This window comes from Bos indicus, chromosome 21, assembly GCF_029378745.1.
Source record: "Bos indicus isolate NIAB-ARS_2022 breed Sahiwal x Tharparkar chromosome 21, NIAB-ARS_B.indTharparkar_mat_pri_1.0, whole genome shotgun sequence".
Classification (NCBI taxonomy): domain Eukaryota; kingdom Metazoa; phylum Chordata; class Mammalia; order Artiodactyla; family Bovidae; genus Bos; species Bos indicus.
Window position 1 is genome coordinate 26,467,823 of NC_091780.1, and position 21,338 is coordinate 26,489,160.

General features: G+C 46.4%; 1 protein-coding gene and 1 non-coding gene across 2 annotated transcripts in view; one reads left to right on the forward strand and one right to left on the reverse strand.

Annotated features, from left to right (window-relative positions):
* CTXND1 (cortexin domain containing 1) overlaps nucleotides 1-21,338 on the reverse strand; it is a 72,693-nt gene that overhangs the window by 20,253 nt on the left and 31,102 nt on the right. The gene's annotated exons all lie outside the window — the stretch shown is intronic.
* On the forward strand, nucleotides 19,323-19,395 carry TRNAG-CCC (transfer RNA glycine (anticodon CCC)). The gene has a single exon. It is a non-coding gene; the product is annotated as a tRNA-Gly (tRNA).

Here is a 21,338-nt window from a genome sequence, read left to right on the forward strand (position 1 = left end):
ATAATGTAACTTCTTAGGCCTATTTGTTACACATACACACAACACACACACACACATGCATGTATCCTGTTCCTCAGAAGAAATCAGTATTCTGATATCACCATGCATTAGTTTTATCTGTTTATAAACTTCATATAAATGAAACCAAGTGTGTACTTTTTTGTGTCTAACTTCTTTTGCTCAAATTATGGTCTATGACTTTTTAACCACATTTCCACATCTATCAATAGATCTTTTTTATTGCTGTGAAGTATTCCATTGTGTGACCACAGCACAATTTATTTATTCACTCCATAGCTGTTGGCCATTTGGGTTATTTCCAGCTTGGGCCTCTTATGAACTGTACTGCTAAGAAATTGTTGTACTTCTTTGCTTATCTTTTGGTGAATATATGTACTCATTACGATTGGTTGTATTCCTTGAGGTCAAGTGGCTGGACTATATAGTAGCTGTACGCTCAACTTCTGCAGATATCGCCAAAGAGTTTTCCAAGTTAGATGCACACTGGCATGCCTTTCAGCAATTCTAGTTCCTATGTGTCCTCATCAGCATCTGGTATTTTTAGACTTTTACATTTCAGCCATTCTGATGGGTTATATTGTGGGTCATTTCCTTAATGTGAAATGAGAAGGGTGTTTTTTTTTTTTTTAGCTATTTTGCTAGCCTCCTCTATGAAATGCCTATTCATGTCTTTTGAGCATTTACTTATTGGGCTATGTGTCCTTTTGATTCGTAGGCATGAATATATTCTAGATAAGAATCTTTTGTCAGATCCATGTATTGCAAATATCTTCTCTCAGTCTTTGTATTTCCTTTCCCTTCCCTTACTGATGTCTTTAGTGAACAGAAGGTCTACATTTTAATAAAATACAGATCATTAATTTTTCCTTTTATGGTTAGTGCTTTCTACATCCTATGTAAGAATTTTTTTCCTACCCCAAAATCATGAAGATCTCCTATGTTTGCTCCCTAAAATTATATATTATATCCCAGAATTAGAAAATATATAATTTCTAGGAGCAAATGAATGTCCATGTTTGGTATTAAGTAAAGTTCACATTTTTTCCCCAGACATTGATCTCTCTTGCACCATTTATTGATAACACCATGTTTTCTCTTATTGTATTACAAGTCAAGTGATCCATATAAGTGGGTTGATGTAATGATTTAAAAATACATCCCCAAATCCTTCCAAAAGGGGCAGTCCATGGTCCCGCCCCCTGAATGTGGATGGGCCTCTGTGGCTGCCTCAAGGAATAAAATGAGGTGGAATTCCAGGGCTGGCTGAGTTAAGGGTCACATAACCTTTGTGGTCTCTCTCGGAACTGGCTCTAGGAGCCTTTTGCCATCATGCCAGGAACTGCCTGGGGCTGCCACCTGGAGAGACTGCCTGAGACCACCCATGGGCGAGGCTGTTCCTGTTCCAGTTGTGTGAGTCTTCCCAACCCACGTGCCAGACAAGTGAGTGAGGAGACTTGGAGACCCCACTCCCAACCAGCATCTGGCTGCCATGACCTGAGAGATGCAGAACTGCCTAGTGGAGCCTACTTCAGCTCCCAGATATGTGATCAAAATAAATGATTGCTATTTTTGAAAATTATTTTTAATTGGCAGATAATTGCTTTACAATGTAGTGCTGGTTTCTGCTATACAACAAAGTGAATCAGCTATATGTATACGTATATCCCCTCCCTCTGAAGCCTCCCTCCCACCCACCCCAGCCCACTCCCCTAGGTTAAATAGTTACTATTAAGTCAAGATTTGGGTAATTGATTACACAGTAATAGATGACCAGAACCGTCTATTTCTGGACTTCTTTATCCTGGTTCTGTTGTCTTTCTTTTTACCAAAACCACATTTTCTTGTGCTAGCTTTATCCTAAGTCGTGCTCAGCTTGTTGGGATGTTGGATATCCTCATATTTCTGTCTGCTCACTTCTACAAAAGGAGCTGTAGAAATGATATTGGAAGCCACCGTGGCTCCTTCAGCAATTACTTGGGTTTGACGCCCCCAGTCATCTGCTCTAAGAGCTGCGGGGTTCCACCCTGGGCACAGTAACTGAAGCGGAGAGCAGTGGGCGAGTTTTATTTCGGAGAACTTGGGCCAGACCCAGAGGGAAGAGTTTAGTCCTTCCCTCCTCCCTGGGGAAGGTGGCAGCTCAAAAGCGACTCTGAGAAGCAAATCCCAATCACAGCCAATAAAGAAAGAATAGGGCAAATAACCAACAAGGACCTACTGTACAGCACAGGGAACTCTGCTCAATGTCATGTGGCAGCCTGGATGGGAGGGGAGTTTGGGGGAAAATGGGAACGTGTGTATGTACGGCGGAGTCCCTTCACTGTCCACCTGAAATTATCACAACATTGTTAATCGGGTAGACCCCAATGTAAAACAAAAAGTTTAAAAAACCCCTGTGATGGGTTGAGGGCAGAGCTTTATAAGACCGTGTTTCTCTAACATCCATCCGCCTAACCTGGTTTCTCCTCCAACTCCTGAAGTGAGGTCTTTTTTTTTTAAGATTTTTTTTTGATATGGATCATTTTAAAAGTCTTTATGAAAATTTGTTACAGCATTACTTCCGTTTTTATGTTTTGGTTTTTGGCCCCAAGGCGTGTGGGATTTCAGTTTGCCGTCCAGGCATTGAACCCGAACCCACCCGGGGACTGGAAGGTGAAGTCTTAACACTGCACTCCCTGCTGTGAGGTCCTTCCTGAGAGTTCTCCTCCCACTCAGTATTTGCTGGGGGTGGGGTGAGGGTAGGGCGCCAAGTGTCCCCTCCCCCTGCTTTTCTCCCTGGCTTTCCCGCTTGGGTTAGCAAGTCTCCAAGAGCATATTCTCTGCTTCATTTAGGAAGCAGTCCATGCACCAGGCCCTGGGGGCAAATGGCAAGCTTCTCCTGCAGGAGGCTCTGGCATGGTTCTCAGATTGGAGTTTTTCAGTTTCTCCGGCTCCCTGCGGCTGAGTGCTCCAGCGCTCCTGCTGCCCGTGCCTGCTGCTCTGGCCCTGCGCCTTCTGCTGCTGCGGGACACAGACCCCACTCCTGTCTTGTGGGAGTCAGCCTCTGACATAAGAGTTGAGCATTCAGTCGTTGATGTCAACCTGATTCTGTCTGCTTCATAGCTTCCAGAAATTTTTATACCCTTCTGCTCCACTGAGGACACCCTAACCCCTTTTCAGCACTGGTACAGATGTCTGTGTCTACATTTTGTCAGCTTTTTAAAAAAAAAATTAATTTGTTTATTTGGTTGCATCGGGTCTTAGTGGTAGCACAACATGTGGGATTTTAGTTCCCCGACCAGGGATCAAACCTGTGTCCCCTGTATTGCAAGGCAGATTCTTAACCAGTGGACCACAAGAGAAGTACCTGTTTGGTCTACATTTTATTTCTTTGGTAATTTTAGTGGATGTAAAGCACCAAGAGAAGGCAAAACATAATCAGTTCTTCATTTTGAAATGAGCAAGATTTGTCCCCCTCCCACCCATATCTTTTTTGAGAGTTCCCTGGTGGCTCAGGTAGTAAAGAATCTGCCTGCAATATGGGAGACCCACGTTCAATTCCTGGTTGGGAAGATCCCCTGGAGAAGGGAATGGCTACCCATTCCAGTATTCTTGCCTGAAAAATCCCATGGTCAGAACAGCCTGGCGGGCTACAGCCCATGGGGTCGCAAAGAGACACAACTGAGTGACTAACACTTTCACTTTCACCCATATCTTTGCTCTTTTGTCTATTAACCAGTCTAGTCTTCGTATCTTATTTCTGGGGATCATGGTTTACTGAGTTTTATTGAGTGAGCATAGCACACTCTATTTAAATTTTACCTCTGTTCCGTGAAATACATAATCTCCTTCGTGCTTCCCCCAAATCTTGAATTCCAGCTCCTTCCTTAATGTTACAAAGAGAAACAAATCAAACACAGTAAACTTGACATGCAAAAAAAATGTCCCTGTGTTTCCTACAGCAGATGGAATGTCCTTCACAGGCACCCACCTTGGCGAGCAGTCGAGGCACTGACTCATCAACAATATCACAGTCTTCCACTGTAAATATCACAGTCTTCTACTTCAGCTTTTTGGTTTCCTTTATTCATTCTTTATCTGTCATTCAACTGCCTGCTTCACACGGAGGCTGACTTCAATGGTCTGTTGTTATTGATGTTGTTCAGTCGCTCAGTCGTGTCCAACTCTTTGCAACCCCATGGACTGCAGCATGCTAGGCTCTCCTGCCCTTCACTATCTCCTGGCGTTTGTTCAAATTCATTACCATTGAGTCGGTGATGCTCAGGTCGTCCTCCATGGTCTTACTTCCTCCCACCCCTGGGTTCTTGCCCCTCTCACATGTTACACCCCAGGATGTTTAGTGATGTCTGGGTGCCCTGCCCATTGTGCACAGGCAGTGGGAAGCCAGGAGCACCACCTCAGCCAGTGGGCCTCTGTTGGGTCCACTTCTTACTATTATTGATTAGACTATTTTACAGATCTGAAGAGTGGATGTAACTTGTGGAAAACTGATAGCAATGCAGATGATTCTTGCCCGGTAGCAAGGCAAAGAATTTTGCCTGGAAGAAAAATCACCCCAAAGGTTACAGTTTATTGCTCTGTAGCATGTTAGAAATTTTGCCTGTAAATCAGCAATTGTATTCAAGCAGTCTTGCTTTCAGGGACTTGGAACAATTTACTTTTTCCAATTATCTTGGAGTCAGCCTTACCAGCCTGATAGCCCCTTCATTAATGAATTGAATAAATCATTGCTCACTTTATATACTGGGATTCCCAGGTGGTTCAGTGGTAAAGAATCCACCTGCCAATATAGGAGATGCAGGTTCAATCAGTGGGTCAGGAAGATTCCCCTGGAAGAGGAAATGGTAACCCACTCCAGTATTCTTGCCTGGAGAATCCCACAGAGAGAGGAGTCTGGCAGATTGTAGTCCATGGGGTTGCAAAAGAGTTGGACAGGACTGAGCTAATGAGCACACACAGAAGGTGGTACCTGGGTTCCAGAGAGGTAGAGGGTGTGGATTCTGTGTCTCCTGGTCATCCTGGTTTCTGTGACCCCCAGCTCTTCTCTGTTCAAGCTGTCGGCTTGGTAACTTGAGGCTGGTGTTTCAATGCTTTGGTTGACATAGCTTCTCACCAGCTTGCCTAGGCTGAAGAATCTCTGAGCCCTCTTCTCTACTCCATCTGCCTGACGGCTGTGCAGCTCCAGAAGAGGGTGGTGAGCCTCAGCACTGGCTCCAAGGACACACAAAACCCAAGGAGCTGGAAAAAGCCAAACTCCACAGCCACCTCACTGGGACCACTACATTCAGTAAGCTGTGTTTTTAAACAAGTCCACTTCATCCAAATTGTTAAACTGACCACAAGTTGTTTGTTTATACCCCTCTCTTACTATTCTGTAATATCTGTAGGATCTATAGTAATGCAGCCCTTTAATCCCACCCCGCCCTGTTTTTAACTAATGTGTATTGGAGTCGCTTTACAATGTTGTGTTACTTTCTGCTACTCAGCAGAGTGAATCAATCACACAAATACATACACTTCCTCTTTTTTGGAGCTCCTTCCCATTTAGGTCACCACAGAGCACTGAGAAGAGTTCCCTGTGCTATACAGTAGGTTCTCATTAGTTATCTATTTTATACGTAGTATAAAAATGCAGGGCTTCCCTTGTGGCTCAGCTGGTAAAGAATCCGCTTGCAATGTGGGAGACCTGGGTTCGATCCCTGGGTTGGGAATACATGTATACATATATATGTGTATATATACATATCTATTATATACATATATATGTGTGTATATATACATATGTATTATATACATAGTGTGTATTGATACTACGGGTCAGCAGTATTCACATGATGGGTCAGTAGTATCAGTCAATAATATCATTCCCAATCTCCCAGTTCATCCCACCCACTCCCAGCCACCCTTAGTATCCATACGTTTTCAATGTCTGTGTCTCTATTTCTGCTTTGCAAATAAGATCATCTATACTATTTTTCTAGATTCCACATTCATTCTTGTTATCAGTAATGAGCGTTTTCTTTCTGTTTCTTTACCAGTTTATCCATCTATGAATCCCTTCAAAATGCGTGTTTGGGTTTGATGGTTTGGATGCGTGCTTGCTACCTATAACTGAGATCTACCTTGACTTTCCTACATCCTTCCTTTGACATTGCCACTCATCTTCCACCTCCTTCAGCTGGAAGCATGTATCACTGATGCTGGGCCTTTCTTCTTTTCCAACCTGTGCGTTTAGGGCTATACATTTTCCCATAAGTAGTGCTTAGCTGTAACCCACAAGCTCAAAATATTTTTTTAAGTTTGTATTTACTTAGAGATTTATCTATCTACTTCTGCAGTGCTGGATCTTTGCTGCTACACGCAGGCTTTCTCGAGTTGTGGACAGCCTGAGCTGCTCCTCATTGTGGTGTGAGGACTTCTTATCATGATGGCTTCTCTTGTGAGGAGCACAGGCTCTAGGGCACATGGACTTCAGTAGTTGTAGCTCCTGGATTCCAGAGCATAAGCTCAGTAGCTGTGTTGCACCGGCTTAGCTGCTTTGAGACATGTGGGATGTTCCTAGACCAGGAATCAAACCCATGTCCCCTGCATTGGCAGATGGATTCCTATTTACTGTACTACCAGAGAAGTCCTCAAAATATTTTTAAATCTACACTGCAATTCCTTCTTGGACATATAGGTATTTAAAAGTGTGTTGCTTACTTTCCAAGCATTTAGAGATTTTCTGGTTGCCTTCTCATTATTGATATCGAGTTTAACGCTGCTTTGAAATCCACCACTACTTCTCTGTGTCCATCCCACTGTCCTAAAGGGGCGGGGACCCCCAGTCCTCAGTCAGCCCTCAACTTGTCTAATGCACCTTGCCCCTCCAAGTCCAAGTGAGAAGAGAAGTTGGGGGTACATCTCATCACCTTCAATCTCTCTTTCCCATTTTGTCTGCCATTTTTTTGTCCTGCCTTCTTTTTTTTTTTTTTTTTAATTTTACTTCCTCTGGGTCTAATTCTCCTTCTTGAATGCAGCTAATATCTCATTAAGAATATGGACAAGGCTCTAAACCACAGGAGAAATTTATGAGCCAAGTCCTCTAAATTGGTTTGTGAGACACTAAATAAAGAAGAAAATAAGGGAGTTTGGAAATTTTCTTCTCAGGAAAATAGCCTGGCTTGCAAGGCTATTATTCTGCTGCATAATCATATTTTTGATTGTGTCAGGAACTGAATATGAGTGTGGCCTTCCTTTCTGCATCCCGCCAGTAGCATTCTAATCTCTTCCCCAGCAGATTGTTGTCCAGGATGAATCAGGTGAAGGTGAAAGAGAAAATCCCATTAACTTGGTAAAAATACTTCCCTTCTTGCAACCAGGGAAGGGTCTGTGCACACTGAGAGCAGCCATGGTCAATACCTGTACAGAGTTTCTATTTTGGAACACGGTTTCCATTCACGGTTGTTGTTAAAGCAATAACAATGGACTGCTTTGGTTACTGAGCTAAGCAGGTTCATGAGATTATGTCCCAGTCTTGGGCACGTAGATGGTGCGATGCTTCTGGGACCAGAGTGGGATTGGAAGTGAGGATCCACAGTGACTCTGAGGAGTTCCTACCTTCCTGTGTTTGAAGGGTGGGCATGGGGACAGCCAGGCTAGAATGGGGTGCGGTTTGCCTGGAACACTGAACACCTAAAGACATGCTGTCAACAAGCGGAGCGATGCTGAGGATTGTGAACCAGGGCAGTGGCAGTGAGGGCCAGCAAAGTGTGGACAAAGGGGTCAGTGAAAAAGGGAAAACGCTTGGCTTTTCTGTCCCTCCCTTCTTTTCCTGAAGCACAGAGAACTCATTTACAAATCTCACTCATTTGGAGCGATTTAATTGTCTTACAACAGACCAGTAGCCAAAGAGATGTTTAGGAAATTGAACCTACATTTCTAACCTGAGTGCCATTTCATTTGCGTCCTTATGTAATTATTTACCTTTTCAACACTGGCGAAGAGCCTTTAACAGATTTTTCTTTTAAAGGAAGAGAATCAGAGTTTCCCTGGTGGCTCAGTGGTAAAGAATCTGCCGCCAATGCAGGACACACAGATCTGATCCCTGGTCTGGGTAGATTCCACACGCCAAGGAGCAGCTACTGCAACTACTGGGCCTGTGCTCCGAAACAAGAGAAACGATTGCAGTGAGAAGCCCCCCTACTAGAGAGTAGCCCCTGCAACTAGAGAAAGCCTGTGCAGCGATAAAGGTCCAGAACAGCCAAAAATAAGTATAAATAAATCTGTTTAAAAAAAAAATAAAGGGAGAGAATCGGCCTTTTATCTTCTCATAATGAAATTGGGTTGCACGACATGGATGAGCAGTGAGTCCCTGAGGGAAGTGATACAACCAGCTCTGCTCAGTCTTCCTCTCCCCCTCCCCACCCAAAGCCTCAGCAGGGGGTCCTTTTCATAAATAATCAGGCTGACTCAGGTATATTGAGCCGTTTCCGATGTTAATTCTCACCTGCTACTGCTGCTACTAAGTCGCTTCAGTCGTGTCCAACTCTGTGCGACCCCATAGACAGCAGCCCACCAGGCTCCCCCGTCCCTGGGATTCTCCAGGCAAGAGCACTGGAGTGGGTTGCCATTTCCTTCTCCAATGCATGAAAGTGAAAAGTGAAAGTGAAGCTGCTCAGTCGTGTCCGACTCTTAGCGACCCCATGGACTGCAGCCTACCAGGCTCCTCCGCCCATGGGATTTTCCAGGCAAGAGTACTGGAGTGGGGTGCCATTGCCTTCTCTGGTTAATTCTCACCACTGTAGTTAAAATCTCAAAGCCCTTTCTCATGGGAAAACAGCAGACACTTGTAGGAAGTTCCTTTCTTAGGAGGGGAGAGAAGTGGTTACAAGTTCAGGTCCTAGAACAAGATGTCCAGACTCAGATTCTGGCCACCTGGCTTGCCGGCGAGGTAACCCTGGACAAGTAATGTAACTTCTTCAAGCATCAATCTTCTTATCTTTAAACAGGGGATAATGATAGCCCACAAATCTCACTGGATCTCTGAGAAGAATAAATGAGGATATATGTCAAAAGTGCTAAGTGGAGTGTCCAACAGAGAGTAAACATGTTATGAAAACAGTCACTGTTGTTCTTATTTTTGATGGTTTCCCTCCATAGATGTCGCAGGGCTTCCCAGATGGTGCTAGTGGTAAAGAACCCACCTGCCAATGCAGAAAATGTAGGGATACTGGTTCGATCCCTGGGTCGGGAAGATGCCCTGGAGGACGGAATGGCAACCCACTCCAGTATTCTTGCCTGGAGAATCCCATGGACAGAGGAGCCTGGTGGGCTACAGTCCATGGGGTCACAAAGAATCAGACATGACTGAAGTGACTGAGCACATATACACTCCACAGGTGTCCGTGCCCCACGCTGACTGCCCGAGTAAACCAGATCCCATCCTTCAGCCTGCACACCTGCTCTCAGCGCTGGGTTCCCCGGGACACAGACGACCACACGGCAGATCACCTGGTGTCCTCTGACAAGGGAATATCTCACAGTGACTGAGTGACCTAGGCTGGATCAGAGGGCTGGCTGCACCTGCTGATACGAGGGGTTCAGGGGAGCCGCACAAGCCAGTATCTCCAAAATGACTCAGACCAGCAGAGGCACGCTGCAGGACACTGACTTGGCTGTCCCCGGGAGTAATTAATCTCCCTGAAACTGACGGCCCCTTCAAGGCAGGCAGCCACAGTGGCTGTGTGCATCGGAGCTGCAAGACTCCTCTGCACATGTGAAGATGTTTGTGAGCACAGATGATGCCCCCTCGGGCATCCTTCAGAGTGGGAGCAAACTGCTATGGAAAGTCCAAATGACCTTGAGCAAGTCACTGAGCCCTGGCATCCTCACCAGGAAAACAGGCAGGTTGTTGTGGGGGATTCCATCCTTGTGCGCAGGGCACCATGTGGAAGCCAGAAACCAAGGAGCACCAGCCTTCTTCCTTCAATGCATTTGCAGACTTCTTGGTGGGGTGGGGGTGGTGACAAGGATTGAATATGGCAACTTGACCTTTTGGAGGCTGACCCTCTGACCGGGGGCACTTGGATGAAACTTGGAAAAGAAATCACAAACAATAGGCAATGTGCTAAATGAGGAGGGTGATGGGGGTCAGGGGTGGGTGCGAGTCTGGGCAGAAGCTGGGTAGAGGGCAGAGCAAGATGGGCTACCTATTATTATGCACAACATCTAGAAGTCAAAATGAGGACTCTATGCTTTGTCTGTGTCATATTGCCTCTGTCAAAATGTCCCTCTCGGACTCCCCTGATGGCTCAGTAGTAAAGAATCCACCTGCCTAGGCAGGGGACTCAGGTTTGATCCTTGATCCAGGAAGATCCTACGTGCCTTGGAGTAGTAACTAAGCCCATGGTGCCACAACTACTGAGCCCACACTCTAGAGCCCATGTTCTGCAGCAACAGTAGCCATCATGATGAGAAGCCTGGGCACCACACCTAGCGAACAGCCATGGCTCTCCAACACTAGAGAAAAGCTGGTGCAACAACAGAGACCCAGCACAGCCAAAAATAAATAAATAAAAAATTTTTTAATGCCCCTCTCTTCACAACTGCAGCTTCACGGGTCTACTCCCCAATACCCCACAGTGTTCCGGATACCCCAGGTCAGCTCTGAACACAAGGCTGCTGCTTGGCTGTGGCCTTCTTCAGTGAGGCAGGGACAGTGAGCTGCAAAGAGCAGCAGGCTGAAGGGTAATCCCCGTGGAGTTTGAGTAATGGCTCTGCTTGTTGATAGCTGTGTGACATTGGTCAGGTTGCATGGCCTCTCTGTGCTCTTCAACCAGAGTCCGTCCCCTTCCCCTGCCCCTCAGCTGTTTGTTCTTCCCTGTGGAGTCTGGGGGAGATGATGAGGCAGGAGAAGCTTCATCTAGTCAAGCAGGAGAACCAGTGTACAGGCTCCTGTGTTCCTCCATTTAGGGTGTCCTGTTGGGTTACCCCAGTGCCTCCAGGGACTCGGTAAGACACCTGAGTAGCAGAAACCTAGAGAATGGCTCTCTCTCTCTCTGGGTATCTGAAGTGCATTTCAATGTGAGTTAGAGAAGAGATTCAGGACAGAGGCTACCCCCCACCCCCCGATCTTTTGGCCATGTTGCATGCACATGTGTTTCCCAAGGAGAGGAACTGGCCAGCCTGACTGACCTCTTCAGCTCAGCATCTCAGAATGAGCTTGCCCCAACTCGTGTTCATCTGCATAACCTAGTTGTAAGCTTGTCTGGTGGGGAGCAGTGGGGGTGCGTGGCATCACGTCACTCTGGAAGGCTGCAGGGGAAACCAAGTCCCTGTTTCTAGTTCCAGCTCGACCTTTGTCCTGAGGGCCCATCTAGCCAGTTGGACGTCCTCCCTGGGATGTCCTGGTTTGTTGCTCCTGGCCACAGAGAGGTGCCCTGGTATAGTTCAGTGGTTAGATAGCCCTCCACCGAGCCCTCAGCCCCCCCGACATCGCAGCACCACTCTGCCAACACCTTCCTCTTCCCACAGGCTTGAACCTATCTCTGTCCCCTCATGATGATGGCCTGGAGCAAACTATTGAACCCTTCTGAGCCTCAGTTTGCTCATCTGCAAAATGGGAACAGCAGAAGTAACTACCCAAAGGGGTGCTATGAGAACTAAGAAGAATTAATATATACACAAAGCACTTAGAAAAGCATCTGGGGACTTCCCTGGTGGTCCAGTGGCTAAGACTCCGTGTTCCCAAAGCAGGGGGCACAGATTCAATCCCTGGTGTGGGAACTAGAGCCCACACGCCACAACTAAATTTCCCCTGTGCTACAACTAAGACTGGAGCAACAAAGTTAATTAATTATTTTAAAAAAAGAAAGAAACATGTCTGGTTCATAGCAAATACTATATAACATTCCTCAACCAGCTGTCTATATGGACTTATCTTTGGCTGAGGCCTCAGTCTGTTCTGGCTGCTATGACAAAACCCTGCAGACTGGGTGGCGTGTAAACAACACAAATGTGTTTCTCACACTTCTGGAGGCTGGAAGATGGAGACTGGGGTACCTGCATGGACAAGTAAGGGCCCTTTGTCACGTTGCAGACTTCCCACTGTGTCCTCACAGGGTGGAAGGGGCCAGGGAACTCTCTGGGGTCTCTATGATAAGGATGCTAATTTCATTCATGAGGGCACTATGCTCATGACCAGTTTGAGCACAACTAGGAGCTCCAGTGGCACAATAGGTTAGTACATGGTACTTATACGGTAGCACATGCAGAGCAATGCCAAGGTTGTGAGTTTGAGCCTCACTGGAGCATAACCCTTTTGGGCCTTCCCAGGTGGGTGAAAAAACATGATTGAGTGACTTAGCACACACACATGCAGACCCAAATAAATAAATAGATAAATACATAAACTTGTTTTTTTTTTTTTTTAAAGAACACTGCCTCTTTCTACTCCCTACCCCTGGCCTCATGTCCCCTCCAGTCTAAGGTCTTTGAGAATCAGCAGCATTTGGGGGATCAGGCCAAGAAGAAGCTCAGTTGGAAACACATTCAGTTTGAATTACTGGAGTGGATTTCCATGGTCCACAATGATTTGTGTATAAAGAGGCCACTCATAACAAGGTTTCCCTGGCTATAAAGTGGCAAGATTCAAACCATGGCTTGACTGACTTGATCTTTAGACTCCACTGTATTGGCTTTCATGTGTTTATGGTGGTCATGACAGGCTTTTGAGTCTTTTTTTTTTAAATTTTTGACCACACCCTGTACCAACGTGCTGATATCTGATCTGATAGAGTGCCTGAAGAACTATGGACAGAGGTTTGTGACCCTGTACAGGAGGCAGTGATCAAGACCATCCCCAAGAAAAAGAGATACAAAAAGGCAACATGGTTGTCTGAGGAGACCTTACAAATAGCTAACAAAAGAAGAGAAGCTAAAGGCAAAAGAGAGAAGGAAAGATATACTCATTTGAATGCAGAGTTTCAAAGAATAGCAAGGAGAGATAAGAAAGCCTTCCTCAGCAATCAGTGCAAAGAAATAGAGGAAAACAATAGAATGGGAAAGACTAGAGATCTCTTCAAGAAAATCAGACATATCAAGGCAATATTTCATGCAAAGATGGGCTCAATAAAGGACAGAAATGGTATGGACCTAACAGAAGCAGAAGATATTAAGAAGAGGAGGCAAGAATACACAGAAGAACTATACAAAAAGATCTTCATGACCCAGATAACCAGGATGGTGTGTTCACTCACCTAGAGCCAGACATCTGGAATGAGAAGTCAAGTGGGCCTTAGGAAGCATCACTACGAACAAAGCTAGTGGAGGTGATGGAATTCCAGTTGAACTATTTCAAATCATAAAAGATGATGCTGTGAAAGTGTTGCACTCAATATGCCAGCAACTTTGGAAAACTCAGCAGCTGCCACAGGACTGGAAAAGGTCAATTTTCATTCCAATCCCAAAGAAAGGCAATGCCAAAGAATGCTCAAACTACCATACAATTGCACTCATCTCACATGCTAGCAAGGTAATGCTCAAAATTCTCCAAGCCAGGCTTCAACAGTACATGAACCATGAACTTCCAGATGTTCAAGCTGGATTTAGAAAAGGCAGAGGAACCAGAGATCAAACTGCCAACATCTGTTGGATCATCGAAAAGCAAGAGAATACCAGAAAAACACCTACTTCTGCTTTATTGACTATGCCAAAGCCTTTGACTGTGTAGATCACAACAAATTGTGGAAAATTCTGAAAGATGGGAATACCAGATGACCTTACCTGCCTCCTGAGAAATCTGTATGCAGGTCAAGAAGCAACAGTAGAACTGGACATGGAACAACAGACTGGTTCCAAATTGGGAAAGGAGTTCGTCAAGGCTGTATATTGTCACCCTGCTTATTTAACTTATATGCAGAGTACATCATGAGACAAGCTGGGCTGGATGAAGCACAAACTGGAATCAAGGTTGCCGAGAGAAATATCAATAACCTCAGATATGCAGATGACACCACCCTATGGCAGAAAACAAAGAAGAACTAAAGAGCCTCTTGATGAAAGTGAAAGAGGAGAGTGAAAAAGTTGGCTTAAAACTCAACATTCAGAAAACTAAGGTCATGGCATCTGATCCCATCACTTCATGGCAAATAGATGGGGAAACAATGGAAACAGTGGCTGACTTTGTTTTTTTTGGGCTCCAAAATCACTGCAGAATGTGACTGCAGCCATGAAATTAAAAGATGCTTGCTCCTTGGAAGAAAAATTATGACCAACCTAGACAACATATTAAAAAGCAGAGACATTACTTTGCCAATGAAGATCCATCTAGTCAAAGCATGGTTTTTCCAGTAGTTATGTATGGATGTGAGAGTTGGACTATAAAGAAAGCTGAGCACCGAAGAATTGATGCTTTTGAACTGTGGTGTTGGAGAAGACTCTTGAAAGTCCCTTGGACTGCAAGGAGATTCAGCCAGTCCATCCTAAAGGAAATCAGTCCTGAATAGTCACTGGAAGGACTGGTGCTGAAGCTGAAACTTCAATACTTTGGCCAAATGTGTGAAGTAGTGACTCACTGGAAAAGACACTAATGCTGGGAAAGATTGAAGGCAGGAGGAGAAGGGGACGACAGAGGATGAGAAAGTTGGATGGCATCACCAACTCAGTGAACATGAGTTGAACAAGCTCCTGGAATTGGTGCTGGACAGGGAAGCCTGGTGTGCTGTAGTTCGTGGATAGGGTCACAATGAGTCGGACATGACGGAGCGATGGAGCTGCACTGCTCCATGTGTGATCTTAGTTTCCTGAGCAGGGTTGAGCCCACACTCTCTGCATTGGAAGGTGGAGTCTTAACCCTTGGACCGCCAAGGAAGTCCCTGCTTCCTTAAGCAAACACTGGTTAGCCTGTTTCCAAAGCCTGGTCAGCGCCAGACACCGTTTCCCACTCTCCATCTCTTCCCATGTGCTTTCCTGTCTTGTGGCCCCTGAGCAGCCTGGACACCCCACTTCCCCAAAGTGGATTCCACACCACTGTCTTGTGTGGGAGCTTTCCCAGCCTGAAATGGCCTGGCCAAGTCATCTATGTGGCTCCTGTTGATTTCTTACTGGACTGGCATGCAATACTGACACTTGTGAAGCTGCGATGAAGCTCTGAACACATCATGCCACGCTCTCTGCAGCAGAATCAGTTTCTGATCACCTGGTAAAGTGAGACGTCTCTCCATGAAGGCTCCCTTCTGGAAGTCCTGAGGACTTTCCAGACATCTGTTAAGGGGAGAAGGATTTTAGAAGCTAATTTATCTCACTGATTCACTGATGGGAGCTCTTTAAAAATACATCTGTTTATTGGCAGCACTTTGTACAAGATATAAAAATCAGTGGCAACTGTCACATTTAAGGGAAAATAAAACAAGCATGTAAATGCTCAAGGAGCCCTTAATGACGGATGTTATTTTCTTTCTAGCAGCCAGCATCGTGATTCCGAAGTCAACCGGACATCCTGGGATGTAGGCAAGTCCGCAAGAGAAACCTGACTTTCTGCTCCTTTTGGTCCTGCTTCCTAACAGGCCCCTGGGAGACCAGCCCTACGGGGGGAAGTGCTGGAATTTGGCCAGTACCAGCTGCTACGTCAGAAAGACTTAGTGCTCACGCACTGTCCCCTGGTCAAGGTCTCGGAAGTGAGGGAGAATTATGGTACCTCAAGGCAATGGCACCCCACTCCAGTACTCTTGCCTGGAAAATCCCATGGGCGGAGGAGCCTGGTAGGTGCAGTCCATGGGGTCGCTAAGAGTCGGATACAACAGAGTGACTTCACTTTCACTTTTCATTTTCATGCATTGGAGAAGGAAATGGCAACCCACTCCAGTGTTCTTGCCTGGATAATCCCAGGGACGGGGGAGCCTGGTGGGCTGCCGTCTATGGGGTCGCACAGGTCAGACACGACTGAAGTGACTTAGCAGCTTAGCAGCTGCTTTAGAAATAAAGAAACTGGCTCCTTAGGTATCACACAGATCCCCTGGAGAAGGGAAAGGCTACCCACTCCAGTATTTTGGCCCGTTATGTGTGACATAGGTTGAGAAGACTTGGGGACACCCTAAAGAGAGACAGGTGCTGCATTATGACTGCATCACGGTCACTCCAAGTGACTGGCTCTGTTTAGAGGCAGGAGAGATGGACGGGTCCTGAAAGGAGCTCCTTCTCTCCAGATGCCCTTCACTGTGTTTTCAGGGGGCTTCCCTGTTGGCTCACACAGCAAAGAATCTGTCTGCCAATCCAGGAGACACAGGTTCGATCCCTGTGTCGGGCAGATCCCCTGGAGGAGGGCATGGCAACTCCAGTATTCTTGCCTGGGAAATCCCATGGACAGAAGAGCCTGGCAGGCTACAATCCTTGGGGTCACAAAGAATCAGACACAACTGAGTGACTAGGCATGGGTGTTTTCAGGGATTTGGTGGCAAGTTTGAAACTGCAGAGGCTCCCTTGGGCCACCAGGGGCTCCTGTGAGCCTAGGCAAGAATCATCTGTCAATTATAGAAGATCTCAGGGCTGATACCCCGGGGCAGTGTAGGGCTGCCAAGCTATGGTCCGTCTGGCTGCTCCTCTCCAGAACAGCTCTGAATGGTCTGTTTTCTAAATCAGGCCTCATATTCCACTCCATGAGACAGCGCCAGATAGTGTCCAAGTCCAAGGTCACAATAGCATCCTCTGGTAGACTTGGGCAAAAACACGTTACGCTCAAGGGCTTCCCAAGTGGCTCGTTGGTAAAGAATCTGCCTGCCAATGCAGGAGACGAGCACACACGGATGCTATGCTCGGGCTGCAACGTGGCTGTGAGTTTACTTTCATTTTAATTTTAAAGAATTGGCCATTGGGAGATTTTACATAAGATTCAGAATCTCTGTTTTTGGAAGATTGTCAGATCTGCTGCCCTAAACCTATATTTCTGCCTTGCAGTGTGTGGATGCATGCTCAGCTGTTCAGTTGTGTCTGACTCTTTTCGACCCCATGGACTATAGCCCACCATGCTCCTCTGTCCATGGGGATTCTCCAGGCAAGAATATTGGAGTGGGTAACCATGCCTGCTTTCAGGGGATCTTCTCGACCTAGGGACCCAACCCATGTCTCCTGAGGCTCCTGCATTGGCAGGCAGATTCTTAACTTGCAAACATGTAGTCAGAGCTAAGTTGCCAGTGTCCCCCACCTTTTAAAAAAAATATATTTATTTGGCTGCCTTGAGTCTTAATTGTGGCATGCAGAATCTTCACTGTGTCATGCGAGATCTTTCCTTATAGGCTCGGTCTTTGCCATGCGCACACTTAGTTGCTCCATGGAGTAAGGGATCTTAGTTTTGTCCCCTGCATTGCAAGGCAGATTCTAACCACTGGACCACCAGGGAAGTCCCCCATCAGTGTCTCCTTCAGACTGCTCCTGAGTCTCATTTTCCATAGTCCTCACCACTCCCTATCATCTTGGACCCAGCCTCCCTCAGTCATCACGTCTCCTGCCCAACCTCTGGAGGTATTTGATTTTGCTCTTGAGAGGCACGTGCTGCTTAAAGAAGTAGACTGTGAGTTAGAACATACAATCTTTTTTAAACATTTATTTTTAATTGCTTTACAATATTGTGTTGGCTTCTGCCATACATCAACATGGATCAGCCATAAGTGTACACATGTCTCCTCCCTCTTGAACCTCCCTCCCACCCCCAACCCCATCCAACCCCATCCCACCCCTCTAGGTCATCACAGAGCACCACGTTAAGCTCCCTGTGTCCCTCATACAGCAAATGCCCACGGGCTATCTATTTTACATATGGTAATGCACATGTTTCCATGCTACTCTCTCCATACATCCCACCCTGTCCTTCCCCCACTGTGTCCACAAGCCTGCAGAACATGCAACCTTTGCTACACAGTGAGGTCAAGAGCCTTGGGCTTGGCAAAGACTTCATCTGTGACCACAGGAGCTGCAGCTTCCATCCACCAATCCTCCAGTTCCTTTCAGCCACCTCCTCTTCACTCCAGAAGGAGGCTGGGTAAAGTTCACTTGCCCATTTCCCTGGACAGGTGTGGGTCAGCAGAGTCAGCAAGGCCTGGCTTCAGGACCCTCCAGGGTCTCCCGTGTGGCCTGTTTATCAAGGGCTGCAGGAGGTGCTCCCAGCTTGGTAAATACTAAGTTAGATCTCTCCAACATACACTGGAGAAGTTACACATGTGGCAGTAGCCATACAATGGGTTTTGTTCAATTGCCAAGTCATGTCTGACTCTTTGTGACCCCATGGACTGTAGCAAGCCAGGCACCCCTGTCCCTCATCATCTCCCGGAGTTTGCCCAAGTTCATGTACATTGAATTGGTGATGCCATCCAACCGTCCTATCCTCTATTGCCCACTTTTCCTTTTGCCTTCAGTCTTTCCCACCATGAGGGTATTTTCCAATGAGTCAGCTATTCGCATAAGGTGGCTAAAGTATTGGAGCTTCAGCTTCAGCATCAATCCTTCCAATGAATATTCAAGGATGATTTCCTTTAGGATTGACTGATTTGATCTCTTTGCTGTCCAAGGGACTCTCAAGAGTCTTCTGCTGTACCACAGTTTGAAAACATCAATTCTTCGGCGCTCAGCCTTCTTTATGGTCCAGCTCTCACATCCATACATGACTACTGGAAAGACCATATCCTTGGCTATATGGACCTTTGTCAGCAAAGCGATGTCTTTGCTTTTTAATACGCTGTCTAGGTTTGTCATAGTTTTCTTGCCAAGAAGCAATCATCTTCTAATTTCATGGCTGCGGTCACCATTCACAGTGATTTTAGAGGCCAAGAAGAGAAAATCTGTCACTGCTTCCACCTTTTACCCTTCTATTTTCAATGAAGTGATGGGATTGGATGAGAATTCATGATCTTAGTTTTTTTTTAATATTGAGCTTTAAGCTGGCTTTTTCACTCTCCTCTTTCATCCTCATGAAGAGGCTCTTCAGTTCCTCTTCACTTTCTGCCATTAAAGTGGTATCATCTGCATATCTGAGGCTGCTGATATTTGTCCCAGCGACCCGATGGGTAGCAGACACTTCACCACCTACAGAATTCCCTTGGTTCACTGCCACCTCGGCTTGTTCTCTGGGCATGTCTCTGAAGCCCTAGAAGAGATGGCATGGGTGGCCATTGGATGGGTGAGTGAAGAGGAGTGGGCTGGGTGGGACCCTGCAATGGCAGAGTCTTCACAGGTCAGTGCCCAAGAGCTTCAGTAAATACTTTGGACAAGAGGCCAAGGATATTCTCTAGGGCCAGGTAGGCAGTGACATATTAAGAGAATCTAGACTCAGGACTTCTCTGGTGGTCCAGTGGCTAAGACTCTGCACTCCCAATGCAGGGGACCCAGGTTCAATTCCTAGTCAGGGAACTAGATCCCACATGCTGCAACGACAACAACAAAAAGATCCTGCGTGCCACAACAAAGATCAAAGATCCCTCGTGCTGCCGCTAAGACCCAGAGCAGCCAAATACATACACTTAAAAATTAATAAAAAAGAGAATCGAGAGTCCTTAGTGTCATTACCTCTTTTCCTTCCTTTCCTGCAAAATTCCAGTTGCAAAAGCATCTCTCTCCTGTGCCCCTGGGGTAAAGAATGCCTCCCAACTGGGAGTCCATGAGATGAGATGGGATGTAGACATGGTTGTCTCAAACTGGGCTCTGCCGACTAGTGACCAGTGAGGGAGCCTGGGTGGGTCTCTGTGCTTCCTCACAAGAATGGGGTGGGTGACCCCCAACTCTCAGAGCTGCCCGCTTACACAGAGCAGGAACACAGGAGAGCATCTTTGCACAATTTACCGCCTCCCTCCTGGTGGGGAGCCATAGGTGCTGGAGGAGTCTGATACTCCGGACCATCTGGGGAGTGGGAGGAGCCTGGCTTCGAGGGAGCGCATTGCCGCACACTGTCCATCTTCTGGGTCCCCACGTCCATGCAGGGACCACCATTCAGCACCTGGTTGAATTTCACATCCCAGTCACGAAGGGGGTGGGAAATGAGAAGATAAGTCCAGACCATTAATTATTAATTACCTTTCTCTGTTTAGAATCCTTGTTCATTGCAGAACACAAAGCAATCTTCTCATACCCTACTAATGCCTTCTCTTCTCTGAGACCAGCAAGCCAGAGTCAAGTGAACAGATGAGGCCTGAGAATTTATGTGAAATTTATGTGAGACCCAAGCTCAGGATGGTGGGGGACACACTGGTGAATGATGTGTCAAAATCAATAGACCCTACAGCCATCTTTTTATTATTCTTTTTCTAAGTATTTCTTTTAAAAATATTTAATTATTCTTATTTTATTTTTATTTTTTGGCCACGCAGCATGTGGGATCTGAGTTCCCTGACCAGGGATTGAACCTGCTGTGCAAAGTCTGTCAGTCATGTCCAGCTCTTTGTGACCCCAAGGACTATAACCCGCCAGGCTCCTCTGTACATGGGGATTCTTCAAGAATACTGAAATGGGTTCCTATTTCCTACTCCAGGGGATCTTCCCAACCCAGGGATCCGAACTCAGGTCTCTTGCCTTACAGGTGGATTCTTTACCAACTGAGCCACCAGGGAAGCCCATTAAACCTGCAGCCCCCTGCAATGGGAGTGTGGAGTCCCAACCACTGAACCACCAGGAAAGTTCCTCCTCTTTTTAGTCCCAATAAACTGAACCACAGGGAGGGGCAGCCTGACAAAGGGAGGGTTGACTACGAGAGGCTGGGCTTGTAGCTGTTTGCTCCCCAGGTAAGACGTGGGGCAGAGCCAAACCTGCCTCTCCGAGCAGGACATGCAGGATCTTAAGGGATCTCTAATTCAGAAAAAAATAAGGATCATGAGGGCTTCCCAGGTGGTGCTAGTGGTAAAGAACCCACCTGTCAGTGCAGGAGACACAAGATACTCAGGTTCAACCCCTGGGTTGGGAGGAACCCCTGGAGGAGAACATGGCAACCCACTCTAGTATTCTTGCCTGGAGAATCCCATGGACAGAGGAGCCTGGTGGGCTACAGTCCATGGGGTTGCAAAAAGTCAGACATGACTGAGTATGCATGCACACACACATAGATTGATGTGGGAGCAACAGATTGAAAGAGGACTTTGGTGATAAAGAAGTAACGGTCAAAGACACAGTCATCTAAGACCTAGAAACACAGATTTCTTTCCAGACACAGCCTCTACTGTTTGTCCTTCTGTGATTTTTCCAGGGCTGGGGCAGAGGAGATTGAGGCCATGTCAGCTTGGACAGCAAAGCTTTGGCTACAGGCAGTGCTGACAATCGGCTGTGTCATGACTTTAGTGGAAAGCAGGAAATCATAAGATGCCTCG